At 42.8% G+C, this 23,785-nt stretch overlaps 1 protein-coding gene across 8 annotated transcripts in view; it reads right to left on the reverse strand.

The window, feature by feature from the left end:
* LOC311516291 (poly(rC)-binding protein 3-like) overlaps positions 1 to 23,785 on the reverse strand; it is a 723,448-nt gene that overhangs the window by 326,481 nt on the left and 373,182 nt on the right. The window contains exon 3 of one of the 8 annotated variants that reach the window (XM_084620201.1): positions 2,573 to 2,623. The exons of the other annotated variants lie outside the window; for them this stretch is intronic. The gene's annotated coding sequence lies outside the window, so the exon portion shown is untranslated. The remainder of the gene's footprint in view (positions 1 to 2,572; positions 2,624 to 23,785) is intronic. 8 annotated transcript variants of the gene reach the window in all.

The following is a 23,785-nucleotide window of genomic DNA, read 5'->3' on the forward strand; positions in this document are numbered from 1 at the left end:
AGGCAGCGGACGCTGAGCGAAGGAACAGCCCGAGGCGAGGTGTGGGGCAGCTGAGCCGTCACCCGCTGAGGAACAGCGTAGGAGAAGGGCTGACAGGGGTTAGAGGAATGAAGGCAAAGGGAAGTAAGACAGGGTCACTTCAGCCTCATCCACTTAAAAGTATCTAATCAGCTGTTTGCATTCCCATCAAGCCAAGTATCATGAGCCCAGAGAAAGGAAGCAGAGACCTGGAGACTTTTAGACCATCTTTCTCCCTCAAGCATGCACCCGATGAAGTGTAGCAGGGAGAAACTCATCACAATTAAAAGTGAATGTGTCCACTGTCTGCACAGAGCTAAAAGCAGTTATTTTGTCACATTGCATATTCCAGCCAGTTCAAGATGTGGTGTAGGGTTTTCGAAAGGGCAGAAAGTGCTAACTCTCATACAAGCCCTCAAGATTATGGTAGGAATCCCTGTATCCTGAAACTGTCTTTATTCTTTCTACTGCAGTAGTGCCTAGATCATGGACCAGAACCGCATTGTACTTGGTGCTGTACAAACAGAACAAAACTGAAGGGAAAAAACGTAGTTAGAGTATGAGAAGCGATCACATTTGAAATAAGAGCTAGGTCAGCAAACTTGTTTTGTTTTTTCAAAGACTATGCTGCAAAGAGAGCTACCAGAGTTAGGATGACACTAAGGCTATATCTACTCAGCCCCGCAGTTTGGACTCTGAGGTTGTGAACTGCAGTGCCCGAAGTACTACGCTGTAAAACCTGTGTGAATGCTGCTGGCACAAACTGAGATTCCTTGTCTGCATTAATGGAATCCTGCTACCAATATTGTGGGGCACTGTAGACAAGCCCTTCGGAAGACTTTTCCCACCAATACCATTCCCTGAAAAAATATCCATTCTATTTTGATCTCAATACCTGGTGGTATTTCAATGACAAAGCTTATGTTGGTGAACTGAAGGTGTGTTTGCGGTAGTGTCCATACATGCAGAAACGGTTTTTAGTGGCAAAGACCACAAGAAGAATGTGCTATGAATTTGAGATTTACTGCTGTATATACTGCATTTTATGAAGAAGCAAAGCTTGTTCACTTTCTGAATTGTATAAAAAAAGAATTTCAGTAGTGATTTCAAATACATTTCAAACCTTTACTTTCTACAGCCCACTAAGATGTTGTCTTTTCCTTATCATTTAATTTACATGATAAATATGTACTAAAGATTATTGAAAGAGTCTCTTGTACATTTTACTGTAATAGCTATATCCAGGCAACAAACTAGTATCTCACTGCATATATACACAAAAATAAAAGGAGTACTTGTGGCACCTTAGAGACTAACCAATTTATTTGAGCATGAGCTTTCGTGAGCTACAGCTCATTTCATCGGATGTATACTGTGGAAAGTGTAGAAGATCTTTTTATACACACAAAGCATGAAAAAAATGGGTGTTTACCACTACAAAAGGTTTTCTCTCCCCCCACCCCCACTCTCCTGCTGCTAATACCTTATCTAAAGTGATCACTCTCCTTACAATGTGTATGATAATCAAGTTGGGCCATTTCCAGCACAAATCCAGGTTTTCTCCCCCCCTTTTGGCCCACCTTGATTATCATACACATTGTAAGGAAAGTGATCACTTTAGATAAGCTATTACCAACAGGAGAGTGGGTTTGTGGGGGGAGAGAAAACCTTTTGTAGTGGTAAACACCCATTTTTTCATGCTTTGTGTGTATAAAAAGATCTTCTACACTTTCCACAGTATGCATCCGATGAAGTGAGCTGTAGCTCACGAAAGGTTATGCTCAAATAAATTGGTTAGTCTCTAAGGTGCCACAAGTACTCCTTTTCTTTTTGCGAATACAGACTAACACGGCTGTTACTCTGAAACCTGCATATATACTGTAGACTTATATAGATCATTGGATTTTCTTTTCATGTACTTTATCACAGTAAAGTTTAACAATACCAGCACAAAATAATAAAAGCTTTGTCACATGAAAATTGCTCAATATAGCTGACTAGATGGAAATCTTTCATATGACTGGCTGAACAACGTATTCAGTCCGCATCCAAGAGCAGTAAAGTGACTGTCAGAATTTGACATCAATAGTTGTAAAATAAGCAATGGACCACATTTAATCCTGGCATGGCTCTATTGACTACAGTGGAGTTACACTCAGGAATACACAGAACCATCTGGGGCCAAGATTTGTGTGTCCATAAAAACTTCAATTTATGCCACCTTTGTGGTGTCTGGTTCCTGGGCTCCATGTGCTCTACTCTGGTCTCCCAGGCTAAGTTAAAGTAGCCTGAAGGTTTCTCTATCTGGCACTGGATGCCAATCATTTAAGAGGTTGAGATCAATACCAGGGACCAAGAGGTGACAGGGAAGCGCTGGCCATACTCCATTTTTCCCCCCAACATCCCCTCTGCTGTGCTGCACCAATTGTTACATTGACTCTATTGCACCAAAGCGCCCCCCCATGGTAGGGGTGATCCTTCCAAAGCTTTCATGCTGCTTTGCCCAAAATCTGTACTGTTATCTTTGCAGCAAACTGGATTTGACTTTACTCACATCATGTAGCGAACTCCCAGGAGAGTAATCACCTTGAAGTCAGTGGGATCACTGGTGTAATAAAGAAAAGACGATTGGTAAAACTGTGCCCCAATTATACAGTAAGCTAAAATTACTGGGTCCAAATTCTACTCTCATTTTCTCAGTGTAAATCCAGAGATGACCCCATGGGCTTTAAGCTGCAGTAGCAGAGCACAATCTGGCCTTTTGTTGTAACATCTGTTTTAAAAATAAATCTTCTATTTGGTAGTGGTAATTAATGCTAATACTAATTGTAGCTATATCTAGTAAACTTATTTCTCTATCTCCCTCTGTATCTCAGAATAGTGATCCCCTAAAGAATTATTGAGGTAATTGGCAAACTAGGAAGATTTCAATGATGAAAACCTTCACAAACCTATAACCCATTAATACGCTTGTCACCAGCGTAAATAAGAAAAGAGTGTAAAGCAAGCTGTCACGTATCTTCAGTCCAAGCTTTGTATCCCTGTATTTATCTATCAAAAAGTGTCTCCATTGCTTGGACTTTTGCTTCTCTATTAGCAGTTTGGGCATTGAGAGCCAGCAGGGGAGGAGACTAAGAATAATTGGGCAAGGAGACTGGGACTGGGAACAGGGTATGGGGAGCAGAGATTGTGACTGGCTGGGCAAGGAGATTACATTATAATTACTAAGCCCTCAAAACAGCTTTTTAAATGAAAGATCATACATGGTTTTTTTTCCAATTGAAATATTCTCTTTTAAATGTTTGATTCACTCCAAACCTGAAAGAGGGTAGAGAAAATACAACACACACACACACACACACACACCAACAAAGAGTAAAACTGCTGGAGGGCTTTTGTGGGGTGAAGAAATCTATTTCTTTACTACCTTAAAAATGGCAATAAAGTAAATATATATTTATTTATGTCATAACAAATGTAGAAGTCAGCCGGGCTAGGCAGTGACTCCATCATGCTCTTTCAGGCAGGGGTCTTGAGTTCAGCTCACTCTTCCTGGGAGTGGCAGCCCCACCTCATCATGCAGTCTAGACCAATCTCTGGCCAACACACACAGGGCTGCTGATGTGGTTTGGAGGGAGCTTTATCATTCAGCCCTTTTGGTCACAGTTTAAAACCTTTGAGAGTGGCATGAGGATATTCACCCAAACGTATATATGGTAGCTGGAAAGAATTCTCTTTTGTCTATCTGTGTACTGTGAAGAGAAAGACTGGGCTAGCGATTAGGGAACTAGTCTAGCACTTGGGAGACCTGTATTAAGTTCCTGCTCCACCATAGATTTCCTTTGTGGCCATGAGTTTGTCACTGTGGTCAATATTTTCACAGCTACTTAGGCACGAACAGATGCAGGTAGATATCTAGTCAGATTTTCAAAAATTGCTTAGCTGCTTTTGAAAATCCCACTAGGTGCCTATTTGCAGCGTTAAGCACCTAAATATTTTTTAAAATCTGGCCCTCTGTGCCTGAATTCCCATCTGTAAAACAAGGATATCATCACATCCCTAGCCCACAGGGGCATTGTGAGGATAAATGCATTAATGAGTGATATGGAAGGGGGGTGGGGGGAGTTCAGTTGTTGTGACCTGCACTGGATGTGCCATGTTTGTCTTTCTTCCACAGGACAGAAGCGACTTTGTCTGTACAAAGTGCAAGCTGGTCTCCATATTGGAAGAGAAGATTGAAGGTCTGGAGCAACAGATAACGACCCTGCGTTGCATACAAGAATCTGAGGATTTTCTGGACAAAAGTCAGGATATGCTTCTACGGGCACAAAGCTCTAATGATGTAGAGCAGGTTGCACAGTGGAGCCAAGAGGCCAGTGAAGAAGCTTGGCAACATGTGACCTCCAGAAGAAGAAGGGGGAATGTCCAGGTTCCAGCAACACGGACACAGGTAACTAACCACTTTCATGTTCTCTCCACAGGTACCATTGCGGAGAGTGGACCAGATGATACGTCTGGGGGGAGAAAGCAGGAGGAGACTCCGCTGGTTGGAAGGCATGAAATGCACTGTCCTGAGGTTGGGGGTTCCACGACCACCACTCCCAAGAGAAGGAGGCGGGTGGTGGTGGTCGGGGACTCTCTCCTCCGGGGGACTGAGTCATCTATCTGCCACCCTAACCAGCAAAACCGAGAAGTCTGCTGCTTGCCAGGGGCTAAGATTCGCGATGTGACGGAGAGACTGCGAGACTCATGAAGCCCTCGGATCGCTACCCCTTCCTGCTTCTCCACATGGGCACCAATGATACTGCCAAGAATGACCTTGAGCGGGTCACTGCGGACTACGTGGCTCTGGGAAGAAGGATAAAGGAGTTTGAGGCGCAAGTGGTGTTCTCGTCCATCCTCCCCATGGAAGGACAAGGCCTGGGTAGGGACCGTCGCATCGTGGAAGTCAATGAATGGCTACGCAGGTGGTGTCGGAGAGAAGGCTTTGGATTCTTTGACCATGGGATGGTGTTCCATGAAGGAGGAGTGCTGGGCAGAGACGGGCTCCACCTTACGAAGAGAGGGAAGAGCATCTTTGCGAGCAGGCTGGCTAACCTAGTGAGGAGGGCTTTTAACTAGGTTAAGTGGGAGGTAAGTGGGAAAGCAGGATACCGGGAGGAACCACAGGCAGGAACGTCTGTGAGGGGAGGGCTCCTGCCTCATACTGAGAATGAGGGGCGATCAGCAGGTTATCTCAAGTGCTTATATACAAATGCACAAAGCCTTGGAAACAAGCAGGGAGAACTGGAGGTCCTGGTGATGTCAAGGAATTATGACGTGATTGAAATAACAGAGATTTGGTGGGATAACTCACATGACTGGAGTACTGTCATGGATGGTTATAAACTGTTCAGGAAGGACAGGCAGGGCAGAAAAGATGGGGGAGTAGCACTGTATGTAAGGGAGCAGTATGACTGCTCAGAGCTCCGGTACGAAACTGCAGAAAAACCTGAGTGTCTCTGGATTAAGTTTAGAAGTGTGAGCAACAAGAGTGATGTAGTGGTGGGAGTCTGCTATAGACCACTGGACCAGGGGGATGAGGTGGATGAGGCTTTCTTCCAGCAACTTGCAGAAGCTACTAGATCGAACGCCCTGGTTCTCATGGGTGACTTTAATTTTCCTGATATCTGCTGGGAGAGCAATACAGCGGTGCATAGACAATCCAGGAAGTTTTTGGAAAACGTAGGGGACAATTTCCTGGTGCAAGTGCTAGAGGAGCCAACTCGGGGGGGGGGGAGCTTTTCTTGACCTGCTGCTCACAAACTGGGAAGAATTAGTGGGGGAAGCAAAAGTGGATGGGAATTTGGGAGGCAGTGACCATGAGTTGGTTGAGTTCAGGATCCTGACACAGGGAAGAAAGGTAAGCAGCAGGATACGGACCCTGGACTTCAGGAAAGCAGACTTCGACTCCCTCAGGGAACGGATGGGTAGGATCCCCTGTGGGACTATCATGAAGGGGAAAGGAGTTCAGGAGAGCTGGCTGTATTTCAAGGAATCCCTGTTGAGGTTACAGGGACAAACCATCCCGATGTGTTGAAAGAATAGTAAATATGGCAGGCGACCAGCTTGGCTTAACGGTGGAATCCTAGCGGATCTTAAACATAAAAAAGAAGCTTGCAAGAAGTGGAAGGTTGGACATATGACCAGGGAAGAGTATAAAAATATTGCTCGGGCATGTAAGAATGAAATCAGGAGGGCCAAATCACACCTGGAGCTGCAGCTAGCAAGAGATGTCAAGAGTAACAAGAAGGGTTTCTTCAGGTATGTTGGCAACAAGAAGAAAGCCAAGGAAAGTGTGGGCCCCTTACCGAATGAGGGAGGCAACCTAGTGACAGAGGATGTGGAAAAAGCTAATGTACTCAATGCTTTTTTTGCCTCTGTCTTCACTAACAAGGACAGCTCCCAGACTGCTGCGCTGGGCATCACAGCATGGGGAGTAGATAGCCAGCTCTCTGTGGAGAAAGAGGTGGTTAGGGACTATTTAGAAAAGCTGGACGTGCACAAGTCCATGGGGCTGGACGAGTTGCATCCGAGAGTGCTAAAGGAATTGGCAGCTGTGATGGCAGAGCCATTGGCCATTATCTTTGAAAACTCGTGGCGAACGGGGGAAGTCCCAGATGACTGGAAAAAGGCTAATGTAGTGCCAATCCTTAAAAAAGGGAAGAAGGAGGATCCTGGGAACTACAGGCCAGTCAGCCTCACCTCAGTCCCCGGAAAAGTCATGGAGCAGGTCCTCAAGGAATCAATCCTGAAGCACTTACATGAGAGGAAAGTGATCAGGAACAGTCAGCATGTATTCACCAAGGGAAGGTCATACCTGACTAATCTAATCGCCTTCTATGATGAGATTACTGGTTCTGTGGATGAAGGGAAAGCAGTGGATGTATTGTTTCTTGACTTTAGCAAAGCTTTTGACACGGTCTCCCACAGTATTCTTGTCAGCAAGTTAAAGAAGTATGGGCTGGATGAATGCACTATAAGGTGGGTAGAAAGTTGGCTAGATTGTCGGGCTCAACGGGTAGTGATCAATGGCTCCATGTCTAGTTGGCAGCCAGTATCAAGCGGAGTGCTTCAAGGGTCTGTCCTGGGGCCGGTTTCGTTCAGTATCTTCATAAATGATATGGAGGATGGCATGGATGGCACCCTCAGCAAGTTTGCAGATGACACTAAACTGGGAGGAGTGATAGATATGCTAGAGGGTAGGGCTAGGATACAGACGGACCTAGACAAATTAGAGGATTGGGCCAAAAGAAATCTGATGAGGTTCAGCAAGGACAAGTGCAGAGTCCTGCACTTCGGACAGAAGAATCCCATGCACTGCTACAGACCAGGGACCAAATGGCTAGGCAGCAGTTCTTCAGAAAACGACCTGGAGTTATAGTGGATGAGAAGCTGGATATAAGTGACAGTGTGCCCTTGTTGCCAAGAAGGCCAATCGCATTTTGGGACGTATAAGTAGGGGCATAGCGAGCAGATCGAGGGACGTGATGATCCCCCTCTATTCAACATTGATGAGGCCTCATCTGGAGTACCGTGTCCAGTTTTGGGCCCCACACTACAAGAAGGATGTGGATAAATTGGAGAGAGTCCAGCGAAGGGCAACAAAAATGATTAGGGGTCTGGAACACATGACTTATGAGGAGAGGCTGAGGGAACTGGGATTGTTTAGTCTGCAGAAGAGAAGAATGAGGGGGGATTTGATAGCTGCTTTCAACTACCTGAGAGGTGGTTCCAGAGAGGATGGTTCTAGACTATTCTCAGTGGTAGAAGAGGACAGGACAAGGAGTAATGGTCTCAAGTTGCAGTGGGGGAGGTTTAGGTTGGATATTAGGAAAAACTTTTTCACTAGGAGAGTGGTGAAACACTGGAATGCATTACCTAGGGAGGTGGTAGAATCTCCTTCCTTAGAAGTCTTTAAGGTCAGGCTTGAGAAAGCGCTGGCTGAGATGATTTAATTGGGGATTGGTCCTGCTTTGAGCAGGGGGTTGGACTAGATGACCTCCTGAGGTCCCTTCCAACCCTGATATTCTATGATTCTATGAAAGATTATGAGCCACTCAGATACTATAGCAATGGGGCTGATAAAAGTACCTAAAAGATAAGGTATATCTGCATTGCAATTAGACACCTGTCGCTGGCCAATGCCAGCTGACTTGGGCTCACAGGTTCTCAGAATAAGGAATTGTTTAACTGTAGTGTAGATGTTGAGACTCAGGCTGCAACCTGAGCTCTGGGACCCTCCAACCCTGCAGGATCCTGGAACTTGGGCTCCAGCCCAAGCCCAGATATCTACACCACAATTAAACTGTCCCTTAGCCTGAACTATGAGCCTGAGTCAGCTGGCACTGGCCACCTGCAGGTGTCTAAATGCACTGTAGAGATAGCCATAGTAGTTTCCAATAATAAAAAAATAGGTTTGCATTACTTGACTACAAGTTTGTAGGCTTGAAACTGGACATGATAAAAACCCTCTTTCTTGATTATTAACCATTATAAAATGTGTCACATCTATCCATAATTTGGAAATGAGCATAACTCAAAGTCCCAGATCAAAACAACCCCACATCTCTGAGTATAAGTGAAATCAAAACCTGCATTTAAAGCTGGCAGCTGGCTTAAGCCTCTCTCTAAAAATAAACCTTCCATTAAACCATTTAATAAATGTTTTATTAGAGTTGTACTTATAAGGAATCTGAAAGAAAACTGTAAAGAATTTGCTGTGTTTCAACACATGAAGAGGTTTTTTGCTCTGCTGTCCAGCTAAATGTAAGACTGTGAAATATCTTAGTTTTATTACTGGCATTATTGTAAACAAAATAGCATAGCCATTTTCTGTGAAAGAGGAACTCTTTTGCTATTTTGGAGTAAGCTAATAGCAAGCCAAAGTACAAAAAAGTCTAAGGTTGTGGTTAAACGATGGGTAGGTTTAGTACTCTGAAAAGTGACTCCACAAAAATAGCTTTTTGAAGCTTTATGTTCATTAGCTCACTGGTTTCCAGAGCAAACATATTCAGCTTGGTGGTAAAAAAAGATGTTTTTTCAAACTGCCTTTGCAGCAAAAAAACAACCAGGGATCTGAAAATCAAGCTGCTCTCTTTCCATCTTGTGCATCATTACCAGTCATAAAGGTCAAATTATATCTCAGTGACATCTTGCAATTCTATTTCCCTATGTGAGTTTCTAAAAGCACAACCAGCTCTCTAATTCTAATTTAGTGAACAGTTCCATTGATGATGCACAATCAAAAAAAATAGAGTCCAACTAATTCTCTCAACTATGTTGACGCTGCAGGGCTAATGGGGTAAAAATTAGTAAAAACCCCAAACCCTGATTTTTTGTCACGAAAGGCTGTACGCGTGACTTTGAATATACACAAAGAGCAGATCTGCTAAACAGGATGCCATTGACACTTTTCAGAGTAGAACTACCATCACCACGAGTTTATTGTTATCTTTTCTTAGCCCAGTTGCCCATGCCAGACTGGGTGTGTTGGGATTTTATTTTTATACCCATTTTTGCCAGATTGATAGTAGCCAACAGTGGTTACCATTTCACAGTGTGTGTGAAATGAACAGGTAATCGCATGCCAGTTTCAGGCAGACAGTTGTCCACATACAATAAACTCCATCCAATGGACACTACTTGGCATCCTTTAGGCAGCCCAAGCAGAGTGCCTTCACCTTTTAATGCCGTCACCTTCAGCTGTGGTCCCTCTGGGTTAGGGTTGAAGTCTGCCTCTCCTGAATATATTCTGTCGATAGAGACATGCTCTATTCAGGCCTATCAATCTACCACCTTCCATAATCACTGACATTTATTTTTAAAAGAGAAACTGTAAAATCCTTCATAAACACTTGAAACAAAATTAGGTTTCAGCAACGTTTATGAACAAGCAGCTCTTCTCTGGCAAAGCTCCTCACTCTCTTCATTAAGTTAAAAGGTATTTTATTATTACTTAATTTTTTAACATTGGGACTTCAATAGTTTAAATGGCTCAGCATTGCAGAAGACAGTGGCCCAGAGAAGTAGCCGCTTAAGCTTTGAAAGTGGAACACACTAAAGGCACTAAGCATTTGCATTTATGCCAGGCATCTTCCACCCTGCAGTCCCCAGGCATGTTTTACACATGCAAAACTCCATTCAAATTCAATGGCAGTGACACACACATTAAAAATGCAGGACTGGGTTGAAACTATAGCTCAAAGACATGTCCTGTTACTGGTATTCTTCTGCCTTTTGAGTATCTGTAGAAGGATCACTCACCAGTCAATGCGCCACCTCATGGCGGGGCATAGTGTAGTAGCCTTTTCAACTCCAGTACCCACTGTCAACAGCCACTCCAATTCTGTGGTGGTTCGACCGTTCTCCCCAATCAGCCCTCCAGCCAGGTTGTTTAAAATTCCATCCTTTCTGAGGTAATAAAGAATCCAGTGACCTTATGTCTGGTCTTCAGCTCCACTCTGGGCTCAACAGTCCTTGCTCACTTGTGTCAGGAGGGCTTTATTTCCCCTTTCTTGGAATCAAGGAGAGGAACTCAGGTGCTCCCTCACCTCTGGGTTCCAGCCCAGGACCCTGTAGTAAACGAAGATCTGCTTCCTGCTGCTTCCCTGGGCCACTTCCTACCTCCCTCTGCCTCCAGGCCCCTCTGAAAGAACAGCTTGTCCCAATGTTTTGTCCTTGGGAGGTCCCGGCTCCTTGCACTGCATCCCTCCAGATAGCAAGCAGTGCAAAGTCCTCTATAGCAGTGGTTCTCAAAGTCGGTCCGCCGCTTGTTCAGGGAAAGCCCCTGGTGAGCCAGACTGGTTTGTTTACCTGCCGCTCCGCAGGTTCAGCCAATTGCAGCTTCCACTGGTTACGGTTTGCCGCGCCAGGCCAATGGGGGCTGCGGGAAGGGCGGCCAGCACGTCCCTTGGCCCACGCCGCTTCCCGCAGCCCTCATTGGCCTGGAGCAGCGAACCGTAACCAGTGGGAGCTGCAATTGGCCGAACCTGCGGACGCGGCAGGTAAACAAACCAGTCCGGCTCACCAGGGGCTTTCCCTGAACAAGCAGCAGACCGGCTTTGAGAGCCACTGCTCTAGAGGCTCCCCAGCAGCAGCAGGAACCCATTGTATGAGCAGCAGCCTTTTATCCCAGCAGTTCCTGATCAAATATTTAGCCACAGGTGGGAAGTAGCAGCTCTCTCTCTCTCTCTGTAGCAGCGTCGGGTCTAAACACACCCAGTGAGATACTGTGATGGGATTTATTGGGTGCATCACCTGAGAACTTTGGCATCTCTAGACCAGAGATTACCTTACTTTGCCCATCCTTCTCCCTCCGTACTAGCTGCACCCGTTTCCAGGTCATCCTACCAATAGGTCATGCAAACTGGCCTAGCAAGTCTACCAAATTGTGAGAGAGACAAAGACCCACCAAACACAAGTAACTCTCTCCACGAGCTGGCCCATACTACTCAAATCACCACACTGCAACAAGAAATAAATCCGGAACAACTAGAAAAAATCTAATTCCTATTCCCTGCACCATCAGCCATTAACAGCCCCAGACCAGAAACCAAACGGCACCAAATTCAAAATTCTGTTGGTGAATGCGAGATCAAACAAAACTATCACCATCCATGACCTGCTCTCAGCCATTCCTCTGCAGAATTCCACCAACCTGAGTTGCTCACCTTACACTGTAATGTCATTCAGCTCCCCATGCATCAAGAATTGTCAAGGGAGGCGAAGGAACAGGTAAAGATGTGGAAAAATAAATCTCTCAGATGCAAGAGACATGCAACCCCTATGGCCTCTTGATGCCATAGAAAGCTTCCTGTAAGACTTGATTGAGCTAGTCTTCTGCTACTAGAAATTCTCAAACTCCCAACACCCACAAAGACAACCCTGTGACGGGTTGGGTCACAGAAACCCCCTTGGGACTGCCATCTGATGTGCTGAGACTACCTCCAAGCCCATTTTCCCTGGCAGCTTGAGACTTCAGTACCCTGCCTGGTTGTGCCAGACACACTAGCCTGCTACAAACACAGGCCCAGGTCTGAACCACATTCCCCAAAAGCTGCAGGCTTAACTGAAAACAGCTTAAGAAGTGCTTCTGTCTCCAACAACCAGATACCCAGTTTCCAATGGGATCCAAACCCCAAATAAAGCTTATACAGGGTAAACTCATAAATTGCTCACCTTCTATAACACTGATAGAGAGATATGCTGTTTTCTCCCCCAGGTATTACTACTTGCTCTGGGTTAATTAATAAGTAAAAAGTGATTTTATTAAATATAAAAAGTAGGATTTAAGTTGGTTCCAAGTAATAACAGAACAAAGTAAATTACCATGCAAAATAAAACAAAAACACAAAAGTCTAAGCTTAATACAGTAAGAAACTAAATGCAGGTAAATCTCACCCTCAGAGATGTTCCAATAAGCTTCTTTTACAGACTAGACTTCCTCCTTGTCTGGGTCCAGCAATCACCCACACCCCCGTAGTTATTGTCCTTTGTTTCAGTTTCTTTCAGGCATCTCTTTGGGGTGGAGAGGCTATCTCTTGAGCCAGCTGAAGACAAAATGGAAGGGTTTCCTAGGGCCTTATACAGTGTCTCTCTTGTGGGTGGAAACCCTTGTGTTCTCCTGTGCAGAATCACGGCTACAAGATGTAGTTTTGGAGTCACATGGGCAAGTTATACGTCCATGCATGACTCAGTTCTTTACAGGCCGATGCCATTGTTTACATGTTAGTTTGAATGATCCCAGGAAAGCTCAGATGTGGATTGGTGTCTCTCAAGGTCCATTGTTAGCTAAGTACTCCCAGTTACTTGAATAACCCCTTCACACTATGTTGACCAAATCTGTCTTATGTGCTTTCTACAGCAAACTTTAAATACAAGCATAGAGCCAACGCTCATAACTTCGGATATAAAAATGATACATGCATACAAATAGGATGAATACATTCAGTAGAATATAACCTTTGCGAAGATATGTTGCACGGCATATCTAGCATAAAACATATTCCAGTTATGTCATATTTACACTCATAAGCATATTTCTATAAAGCAGTATGGGGTGCAATGTCACAAACCCGTGCAATAAACTGGGCCAGAATCTCATGTTTACCATGAAAACTTTGGGACTAGCCCTTGCAATCATCACAGTGATCCATGAAACTGGCCACACTACTGGATCTAGTTTTTAGTGCAGGAACCAAGAATCACCTTCACCAAAGGGAAGCCAGTTCTTTCCTCCCCATTTTCCTAAGAAGGATCAACCATATGATTCTGTCTGTGAAAACTCATGGGCTCAGTCAGCTTCCAAAACTTCATGCCCTTCCCCCAGGTAAACTGATGATGACTATTTTACATATTGGCAACTATCAAAGTTTTCCTCCATCTGCCATGAAATCTGCCCTATACACAATACAGACCCGCCACTAAACATTCTGTTCTCAACCTAGTGTGATGGGCAGAGTGCAGATTATATTACCATATAATGAAATAGAATTCACCTACTCAGGATTTCCTGTGGCAAATGGCCACAGTCTCTGTCCCATAAGTGAAATCTGGGAGGGGAGACAAGGGAAGAGTTAAGATTGGTTCTGGGATCTTACCTATGATTTCCCTGAACATCCAGGATTTAAATTTTTTTATGTTTGCTTTAAAGGGCAATAAGTTCTCAAATCCAACTCTATTATCAAAGGGTTTCATTTTTTGTCTGTGAATATAAAAAGGATTTCAGTCAACACATTTTATTTCTGATTTCACATGCAAGTGGTAACAACCACTCTTCAACTAGAAAGGGCAGTGTTCACAGCTACATGTTTTATTTAAATAGTCCTTACTTTATTTCTTCTACATAGACACCAGATGGAAGGAGAAAATAGGGAGCTTATTTTCCTACAGTAGGCTCTTTAGGCCAAGAAGAAAGTTAGATACAGCAAGAACTGCTGCTAACTGTTGTTCCCTTTCATTATACGTGATTCTTGACTGTTCATTTTATGAATGAGTTGCAAGGTATTTCATTAGTGATTGTCAGTGTTATGCTATGCAAACATACATTATTAGTTAGACAATGCTCAAGTACTGAGCATCAATAAGGCCTCTAACATTTACATTATTAAACACATTAATTCCTGTAGAAAGTCTGACATATTAGGGCTACTTTCCCTCAAGGAATTTTGAACTAGTATGTATCCTTAACAACACTTTATATGGAATATCCAGAAATAAAATCAGTGTTTTTGGATCACAATTGTAACCTTCACTGCAGTGCAAATGTGTCCCAAGTTTTGCAGCAGAGTGGAGATCCTAAAGCCACCTCACAACCAAGAAGGACCAAGTAGAAATTCAGATACTGCCTTTGGCTACCCAGAACCTGATCTTGCCACACCTATTTGCACAAGCAGTCCTTACTAATGTAAGTAGACTCAGTGAACTCACTGCTACTACAAACAGTTTCATGAAGGTAGTGTGTCCTGCTTCTTTTAGTATGGTAGTATTTCTTTGAACTCAACAGGAGCAACCACCACCATAACAAAATCACATATTTCAAAGGAAAAAAGCTGAAATATCAAGTTAATCAATGTTCCGTGAGAACCACAACAAACTTGCTTCCCAGTCCACTGAGCAATAGGAGGCTGCTTTGGAATTTAGAATTCATTACCATATCGATAGCTGCACAGGGGGAAAGTGGCAGGGCATCACCAGAGCACAGCACAGCGAAAGGGTTCCAATTTCCTTTAAGGAAGGAGAGCATGATTGTCAGAATTTCTGGATCTTTGAGCAGACCTGCCCTAACAGATATTGAGATGTAGATAGATTTAAAATACTGTTACAGTGAAGCACCATTTTTTGCCATCAAAAGTAACCAATGCTGCCTGGGGGAATATTCTTCTAGATCCCTTCGGGGGCAGTCACTCTGGTGTCCACTTCACAGCTGCTGTTCTTCACACCTGGTTAATGCTGAGATCCAAGAAGGGTTCTCTTCAATGGTTCCCACTGGGCTGCAGGTTCTCAACTGTGATAATTTTTTAAAAACCCTGTTCAAATCCAAAGCTCTGCTGGACATCATAAGGCACCATGCCAAGTGGAGCTTGTAGAGCCAGTTATTAAAGATGTCCCAATCCTGCAACACTTGCTTTCAGAAATATGCCCATTTACTTCATTTTACAGTAGTCAGGTACTTAGGGAGAGAAGCAATGAGCAATGAAAACAAGCTTGCTTTGATTTGGGTGCAGAAAAATCTTTATTCAGAAAGGAAGTGACAAGAAGGTAAAAAAAACAGGAGTTCTTAATAAATGACAAGCTGCATGTCCCTGCTTGATGTAATAATGGTTTGAAAGACTTCATGCTGCTTTCTGAGAGGGAAAACAAGTAAGGAAAGCCTTTTTACAACTGAATTTCAGGTCAAGGTGTGCAAAGAGGAAGGAAAAATGGGTGCAGGGCATCCAAGGGAGAAAGTTGCTCCTGACATAGTTAAAAAAAATTAAGTATTAGGCTCAGGATTGTTCATTATTTATACTGTAATTCCATGACTATTGACATTTTTGCTGCAACAAATTAATTTTTCACAGGGCCAAACCTACTTGCCTTGACTTCATTAGGACTATTAGTGTAAATAAGATGGGGAGCATTTGACACACAATTTAATCACAGCAAGCTTAGAGCCATAGATATGATCCAATATATTTGTTCAACTTGCTGTTCAAATAAGATGATGGTAAAGTGGCTACTTGGCTGGGGGGGAAAACAAACAATATAGTCTTGAGCTGAGTTCGATCTGCATAAGAGTGTGTTTAGTATGTTTCAGAGTAACAGCCGTGTTAGTCTGTATTCGCAAAAAGAAAAGGAGGACTTGTGGCACCTTAGCGACTAACCCATTTATTTGAGCATGAGCTTTCGTGAGCTACAGCTCATATCCGATGAAGTGAGCTGTAGCTCACGAAAGCTCATGCTCAAATAAATGGGTTAGTCTCTAAGGTGCCAAAAGTACTCCTTTTCTTTTTAGTATGTTTGCATCAACAAAATGAATATGGTGATGGTGCAAGAAAGTATAAAGCTTGCTAATACTCCACAAAACTGAATAAACATGATTTTAATCTGCATGGGAAAGCAAATTTTTTTCACATCAGACCCAACTCCATATGTATACTCTGATAAACTCTGCAAGATATACTATCTAATCTTAACTCAATTTTTGTTGTATTGTAATCTTCAACCTGTGATGGAATGTTTTATTTGTTGAATATCTGCATATGGTACAGTAGACTCAAATACAGAAAAAAATTACATTTTGAATGCAAACATTCAGAAAGGAAATCAGACACTTTAGACAGAAGCAACAATGCCTTCAGCAGGAAGACATCACCGTGATTATGCTGGGAAGGCATCTGTCAGTCATTCTGTCACATCTAGCTTTGCTTAATTACTTGTATGGTATTTTTATGAGATACTTCAGAAATATTCCATTTTATTTGAACTGACATTTCCTCAGTGAATTGTGTTTCTCCTCTCCTGATATTATTATATGAGCAATATAATTAAAGGCTATATTTATATACTTTTCTTGACATATTTTGTGGTATGTCTTTCCTGCAGAGTTAACTTGGGTGAGCAGCACCCAGGTCTGAGTTAGGTCTGGGTTAGGCTAGCTCAGGTGCAAGCAGTCACAATGCAGAATGACACCTAAATTAAATGCAAGGTAAGTGCCCAAGTTCACTTTGCTCTGAAATCATACCCTTGGCATGTGTCCATATGTACTAACTAGAAATTTGCTGAGCTGACCACCCAGTACTAATGTCACTTAAATGCTCATTTTGCCTCACTTTTGGGATGGTTTTTGTTGTTGAAAATAGCCACTGGAAAAAAGTATAGTTGCTAGAAGCTGAAGGGAAAAAAGAAGCAAGTTGATTTCTCCTATCAGTATGCAAATCAATGAAGTCTTTTCCATATTTGATTCCCCAAGCACCTCTGAGTTTTTTGAGCATATGTGCACTATCTAAATAAACAGAGTGATAAAGCACTCTATTAAATATCCAAGAAAAACTAGAGTTGAATAATGCTAATTGCTTTACCTTTTACTTTTTGTTAGTTGAAAGACAGTTACATACTGTACGTATTGGATATATTGTATACGTTTGGACATGTAGCCATATACTTTCTTTATATGGAAGTTCCTCAGAGTTATAGCAGCGTATCTTACAGATGCTAAGCAAGCCAATTCATACATGGTCTCCAGATGGGGAATGAAGTTCTTCTCTCAGTTATGCCAATATAAATTTAAGTAACACAATGGATTTACTCCAGATTTACACAAATGTTATAGCAGAATTTGGTTAAAGGACTTTTATATTTCTTCTGATATTAAAATAACTACATTACAGTTTGCAACAATTAGTGAGCTCTGAATCCAAGAAGGTTTAGAGGTTCAAAAGTCCATTTAAACAGGCATCTAAATAAGTATGTTGGGTATGCCAAGGATAGGCTTGGAACTGGGTTGCGCATCTTGTGAGAACAGGCTCTCTCACACAATTTCCAGTACTTCCTGTATCAGTTAAGCGCAGATGATCATTCCTTCCTCACTTGTGCTCACCTAATTGGGAAGGGCTACCATCAGACACCCACTCCTCCAAATCTAGTTGCAGCCTATTGCTAGGACCCCATCACCTTCCCCTCATACTAGAGCTAAGGGGCTGGGGAAAGTGGGCTGTCTCCTTGCTGTATCAGATTTTAGGATCTCCAATCCCATTCCCCAGCTTCTTTAGGGGATGCCTTCCAGCTCCTGTTTATCAAGGCACTTTCCACAAGAGTCCAAGTACCTGCACTGAACGCCTGCCACCAGGAGGCAACAGCAATTACCTTTTTATGACATTTCTTCCTCTGCTGTTTGCCAGAACCAGAAGCGAAGATGAAAGTAAACCTGGTGGAGAGAGAAACGTAAGCACCAAACTCTTTTGAACTTGATTAAGGTTTGGTTTGAAATGCATGTGAAGTTTCAGAGTCAAGGAGGAAGGGGTATTGTGACGCATGGCCAGAAAGGGTTAAACATCCTTGTCATAAATATAAAGGGAAGGGTAAACCCCTTCGAAATCCCTCCTGGCCAGGGGAAAGCTCCTCTCACCTGTAAAGGGTTAAGAAGCTAAAGGTAACCTCGCTGGCACCTGACCAAAATGACCAATGAGGAGACAAGATACTTTCAAAAGCTGGGAGGAGGGAGAGAAACAAGGGGTCTGTGTGTCTGTCTTTGCCGGGGATAGACCAGGAATGGAGTCTTAGAACTTTTAGTAAGTAATCTAGCTAGGTATGTGTTAAATTATGATTTCTTTAAATGGCTGAGAAAAGAATTGTGCTGAATAGAATAACTATTTCTGTCTGTGTATTTTTTTGTAACTTAAGGTTTTGCCTAGAGGGGTTCTCTATGTTTTTGAATCTAATTACCCTGTAAGATATCTACCATCCTGATTTTACAGGGGGGATTTCTTCATTTCTATTTACTTCTATTTTTATTAAAAGTCTTCTTGTAAGAAACAATGCTTTTTCATTGTTCTCAGATCCAAGGGTTTGGGTCTGTGGTCACCTATGCAAATTGGTGAGGCTTTTTATCCAACATTTCCCAGGAAAGGGGGGGTGCAAGTGTTGGGAGGATTGTTCATTGTTCTTAAGATCCAAGGGTCTGGGTCTGTAGTCACCTAGGCAAATTGGTGAGGCTTTTTACCAAACCTTGTCCAGGAAGTGGGGTGCAAGGTTTTGGGAAGTATTTTGGGGTGAAGGACGCGTCCAAACAGCTCTTCCCCAGTAACCAGTATTAGTTTGATGGTGGTAGCGGCCAGTCCAAGGACAACGTGTGGAATATTTTGTACCTTGGGGAAGTTTTGACCTAAGCTGGTAAAGATAAGCTTAGGAGGTTTTTCATGCAGGTCCCCACATCTGTACCCTAGAGTTCAGAGTGGGGGAGGAACCTTGACGATCCTGCAGGATGAATGACTCAAATTCAACCCTTAAAGACATGTGGGGAGATGATGTTTGTGTTTTTGTTTATTTACATGTATATGGGTAATGTCAACAATGTAATCGATAGTCCCCGTCTATGCTGTATTCTGATCATTCAAAGATCGAAAGAACAACCTAGCATTTAAATGAAGTGTAAACACGGGATATCTCTGTATTCATCTCTCTTTGACATGTATAGCAAATAATCGGTGAATGGCAGAGGAGCAGGCAATTGTCTTATGTTAATTCATATAGCTAAGTACTGGTGATAGACTGCCTGATGGATACACTGCCTTATGTTAATCTGTGTGAGTAATGAATGATGATGCTTAGGAAATAAGGGCCTGTTGTTCCCCGAGGGACTCCAACTTGTCAAAGACGACCTGAAATTGTATAAAAGATCCTTGGGACCTGATCCTTTTCATCTCAGATCTGCTTAAGCTTCATCTGGGGAAGTTTGAGTCGCAAGATGAGATCCCAGTTATGCTGTTACACCCCGAGTATGATATTGGACATTGGACCATAACTATGAACTAAATACTAAAAGAGCTCTTTGCAACTACAAAGCTCACCATCTCTGCTATGACGGGTTTCAGAGTAACAGCCGTGTTAGTCTGTATTTGCAAAAAGAAAAGGAGTACTTGTGGCACCTTAGAGACTAACCAATTTATTTGAGCATAAGCTTTCGTGAGCTACAGCTCACTTCATCGGATGCATACTGGGGAAACTGCAGAAGACATTATATACACAGAGACCATGAAACAATACCTCCTCCCACCCCACTCTCCTGCTGGTAATAGCTTATCTAAAGTGATCACTCTCTTTACAATGTGTATGATAATCAAGGTGGGCCATTTCCAGCACAAATCCAGGTTTTCTCACTCCCCCCCTGCCTTTTTTTCCAAAAGCCACACACACAAACTCACTCTCCTGCTGGTAATAGCTTATCCAAAGTGATCACTCTCCTTGGTAAACTTAAGTATTGAATTATCCACCAGCCTTGGGGTTTGTCTACCCCATTCTTTGCAGTTCACCTTAATTGAGTAACCTTGGTTGGCCCCCACGGGGACCCCGGTCCCAGGTATACTTAATATTTTATCTGGATTAGTTGACCTATCTCAAACCACAACAAGCCCAAATCCTGAGATTGTTAACTCAGTGTGTAAACTGGCAAACTCCCACTGAAATCAATTGGAGTCTGAGTAAGGACTGAGGAAAGAACTGCATCTGACCCCAAAATACCATAACAGATTTGTGTGTAAACTAAAACAAAGTACAAAACAAATAAAAGAAAATACAGTTTTAGACAAAGGCCTGTTTTTTCTTGGCCAAATTCTTCTTTCAGTTTACCACAGTAAATCAGAGTGAACTCCTTGACCTTGATAGAGTTCCTCTGTATTTACAGTTGCACAGCTAAGATGAGACTCTGGCCCTGTGTAATTGTTTGCAGTTCTCTTGGAAGTAAAGGGACACAAACATTCACCAACAATGACCCTATTCTAATATCGGGGATACTGCAGATATAATTTGTTCTAAATTTAGAGAAATATGGTGCTATCTCAGATATTGCAGTAGTGGCTGTTTTCTAGTTATGGCAACCACTGTACCACCAGGTGGCCTGATCCTGCAACTACTTACTCATGTGAGTAGTGCCATTTCATTTAGTAGTACTACTTCTACTAGTAAAGAGTTGGAGGTTTGGGATCATGACTCCTACCCGAGTTTTCTGAACAGATTTTTCTTCAGGTTATTAATATTATTTTTGCACACATGAAGTAGCAGTGATCCTTTTCTTATATATGGTATGAAATTTACAACACTACATTTATTACAACAGAATATTCTTTAGTGCATTACTTTCCTAGTACTGTGACAAACAGCTTTGGTTGAATATCAGTTCATTAAGCTGGCCTCGTTCTCAGTTCCATAGTATTAAGTCCAACACAATGTATGAGATGAACCAAAAAGCTATTAGTTTCAAAAGACTGGAGTACAATAAAAATAAACCTATAACATAAAATCTTCCCCCCCACCACTTTCAAAATCTTAAATTCCAGAATATACCTAAACAAATGTAAGGCCCAGTTTGGTCTGACTTTTCTAATGAATCAAATCTTTAAAATAACCTTTACATCCAACTATCTTCACAAATGGTACTGCAGAAAAAGTCTGAATCATTTTAAAAATGGTAAAGGATTTTCCTTTACAGAATTTTAAAAATAGAATACTTGGCTGTTTCTTCCCCACCTGTTTGGGATAAATTTTGCTTTCCTTACTCTTTGAACCATTCCCAGTGACTTGACAGGACTACTCATGCAAGAAAGGCAAACAGGATCAGGCTTTATCCCTTATGCATGCTGGTCCAACATACTCTATAGACTAATCCTGGTCTTTGTCCGGGGTCCGTACAGCCCCATTGGAGGACAGGGCTGGGAGTGGTACAGCCGCGCCAGAGGACCAGCATGGGTCACTGGCTCCTGGGAGCGGTGGCCGCACTTTCTGCTCCTTTCGCCACTGCAGTTCCCGGGAGAGCCCCGTGGTTCAGCAGATACCGATTTCTACCTGCGGATAGCCGCATCCATGGGTTTATATTTGTATTCACGCAAGGCTCTACACATACTGTCACATCTCCAGTCATGGAGGCTCCCCGGGGTTGTATGATCTTTACTATGGCTCACCACCTGAGGTTGCCTGGGGCAGCTGCAGTCTGGAAGGGTCTCTGAGAGTGCAGCTCCATAGAGCCATGCTACCCAATGGCCACAGCTGGTACAGAGGCTGGTTCTGGCCTCCTGATGATGCACCAGATTTGGAGGTGGGCCCTGCAGCTCATTCCAAAGGTGGTGAGGTTGGGAGATGTGAAACTCCACCCCCAACAGAGCAATTGCATAGGAACTCTGTAAGGAGATCCTCCGTGAAATATCTTGCCTCTCATCCTCCGTGAAATATCTTGCCCCTCATCCTCCTGCCAGCGGTTTTACCTTGGAATTAGATGATCTGGGCCCCCGTGTTTCGAACTGATCTAGATATGTAAAAACATATCACCCTTTGGTATTTCCTTCCATTTTGCTGGCCATTCACAACATTCTGGTGACTTGCTAGCACTGAGTTCTTAGAATGCAATGCTTGCTTCGCATATCACTCGTGTCTTCTCTTTTGTACAGGAAACAGGCATGTGCTACTGCAGGGAGACTCTACAAGGACCTGCATGGTTTCCTACTCTCCACTACAGCATCACTGAGGGTAATTTTTGGGGTAGTCAGCAGTGTGGGAATCCCCTACCAACATAGCTGCTGCAGGAGCTGACAACAAACGAGAAGTGAGCAATCTCTGTGTGACAACCCTTTGCCTCCAGCAACTCCCCTGAGACCTCAGTGATCTGCAGGTGTCTGGTACTGATTCCCCTCCCACCTCTTCTGTGGATATACAACTCCCTACTTCCAATGTAAATATTCCAACAAAACTGAGTAGAAACTCGCTGTTTGCAGTGTTATTGTGCAGCTGTATTGGTCCCAGGATATTAGAGACACAAGGTAGGTGTGGTAATATTTTTTACAGATGTAACTTCTGTCTCTTTCACCAATAGAAATTGATCCAATAAAAGATATTACTTCACCCACCTTGTCTCTCTATTAGAAATTTGTGTCATTCCCACTTCCCTGAACAATCCAATTCAGTAAGAGTTGGAAACCCTGCGTCTTGGATTGTACATGTCATCTACTCTTTGACATTAAGCACTGCAGCCAGTGCCAGAGAGCATCTGGGTGCAGTAGAAGCAATGGGAGAAGAAAAAGAAGAAGAAGAAAAAAAAGGTGACATTTATTTTATGTCATCTCTAAATATCAGCCATAAAACCAGGGCTGAGAAGATCCAAGAAGGGAAACATAATTTTTGAAGAAATATCAGTGACAGTAGGGGCTTTAAAGGAGAAGGGATAAGAACTGAACCTGAAGGAAAATATTTACAGCATTTTTCATTCACTTGAGGGAACCATCATATCTCAGTGAAAGCCATGAAGATCCCTGATTTTCTTTCCTATTTTATACTGCTCCCTCTGCCCCCGACAAAGTCCCTGCCGATAATCACCGTCATTCTGGAAGAGATTCGAAAGCTGCACCCTCAGGAAAGCATCAACATGGTCTTAAATGGCCAGAAAATGAACAGTGCCCACTGGCAGGGGCAAGTCTGGAGAATCTGGAACTAGAATTCAAGATCTCAAAGCACAATGGAGTACTTAGTACTAGCCCCATGGGCAGGCTTGAGAAATATTTCTATTGATCAAAGGGGTGGGGTTGAAAGATGCATGAGATAAATTCTTGGAAGGAAGCAGAGCTAACATCTTCAATTTTATTTTCTTGAGCAGAGCAATCATTTATAGAGCAATAATTTGAGAACCTCCATTTGTAGTGTACTGCCAGTTATTTCAACACAACTTAAATTCCAATCTATTAACCTCTTTGAACTTGCCAAACGAAAGCTATAACTGGTATGTTAACAAAGATACCCGGTATTAGGACTGATATCCATGCAGTTTGAAAAACAGAAATGCATAAAACTATACGTACAGTACATGTGCCTTGAACTTGTATAAAACTATTTGTACACCATGTGTGCCTAAAACCTGTGTTAGTTAATTTTTTAATACATAAGAATTGAAACAAAACATTTTCATATTTCAATAAGCCACTTTAGTCACCGGTGACACTACAGAAGTTCATATCACAAACTAAAATCTTTGATTATACACTGATAT

Source organism: Lepidochelys olivacea (assembly GCF_965140295.1).
Source record: "Lepidochelys olivacea isolate rLepOli2 genome assembly, chromosome: 2".
In the NCBI taxonomy this organism is placed as follows: Eukaryota; Metazoa; Chordata; order Testudines; family Cheloniidae; genus Lepidochelys; species Lepidochelys olivacea.